At 42.6% G+C, this 927-nt stretch overlaps 1 non-coding gene across 1 annotated transcript; it reads right to left on the bottom strand.

Annotated features, from left to right (window-relative positions):
- Nucleotides 1-280: 280 nt before the first annotated feature.
- On the bottom strand, nt 281-440 carry LOC135211756 (5.8S ribosomal RNA). Its single transcript, XR_010313751.1, has one exon. It is a non-coding gene; the product is annotated as a 5.8S ribosomal RNA (ribosomal RNA).
- Nucleotides 441-927: the final 487 nt, after the last annotated feature.

The following is a 927-nucleotide window of genomic DNA, read 5'->3' as shown; positions in this document are numbered from 1 at the left end:
AGATATCCGACTATTTGCCCACTTTGACAGAGCACTTCTATTAGACTAATAGAAGTCTTCATCAAGGGACAGAGCATACTTGAAGAAACAAAGTTCCCTCTTTCTGCACAGCCGGTCTTCTAGATTATTCCAACAGAATGACCAGAAGGAAGATATCTGCAAGAATAAAACTCTAGATATCCGACTATTTGCCCGCTTTGACACCTTTCCACAGATTGTCGTACAATTTTCTCCTTTCACAGTCTGACAAAACACACAGATGGATGCTGCATTTCTTTGCAGACACTCGTCCGGGAGTGGCGACAACACTGGGCAGTGCCGTCGCCGCAATGTGCGTTCAACTGGTCGATGCATCTCATAATCTTGCGATTCACATGCTGACACGCATTTTGCTGCGGTCTTCATCGACCCACGAGCCGAGCGATCCACCATTAGAAGTTGTCAAATTAGTTAGATTTTCGTGCTGAAATACTAGATTAAAATTTGCAAACACAAAATGTGGGATGGGCATTCTCCGCATCCCAAAAAGCCACTTGCTGCTCAAAAACAGTCAAGCCAGTCACATATTTCTCTCCAGGCTAAATTCTCTCTCTCATCTCTAAATGCAATCAATGTTCAATTACAAATTCTTACACAGACACGCAGCATGCACTTGAATCTTTGCTTTCCTTTAAACCATTGACATGCACACTCAACACAGCCCCTCTTCAAGAGCACCGTATAGAGTATACACTTGACTCTCACTTTTTTTCATTTTCATCCCTAACAAGGATGATGATACATTCAAATCCAATATTCTTCATCCCTAACTAAGGATGGATGATTGCTGCTGCTGCTGCTGCACTAAAAACATTAACTGAACATTTTTCTAAGCAAAGTGCTGATGCCAGGCCAACCAATACCAGTTTCCGTCATCTCCAACCCTCA

The sequence above is a fragment of the Macrobrachium nipponense genome, chromosome 4 (genome assembly GCF_015104395.2).
Source record: "Macrobrachium nipponense isolate FS-2020 chromosome 4, ASM1510439v2, whole genome shotgun sequence".
Taxonomy (NCBI): Eukaryota; Metazoa; Arthropoda; class Malacostraca; order Decapoda; family Palaemonidae; genus Macrobrachium; species Macrobrachium nipponense.
This window is presented reverse-complemented; position numbering and strand designations above follow the sequence as displayed.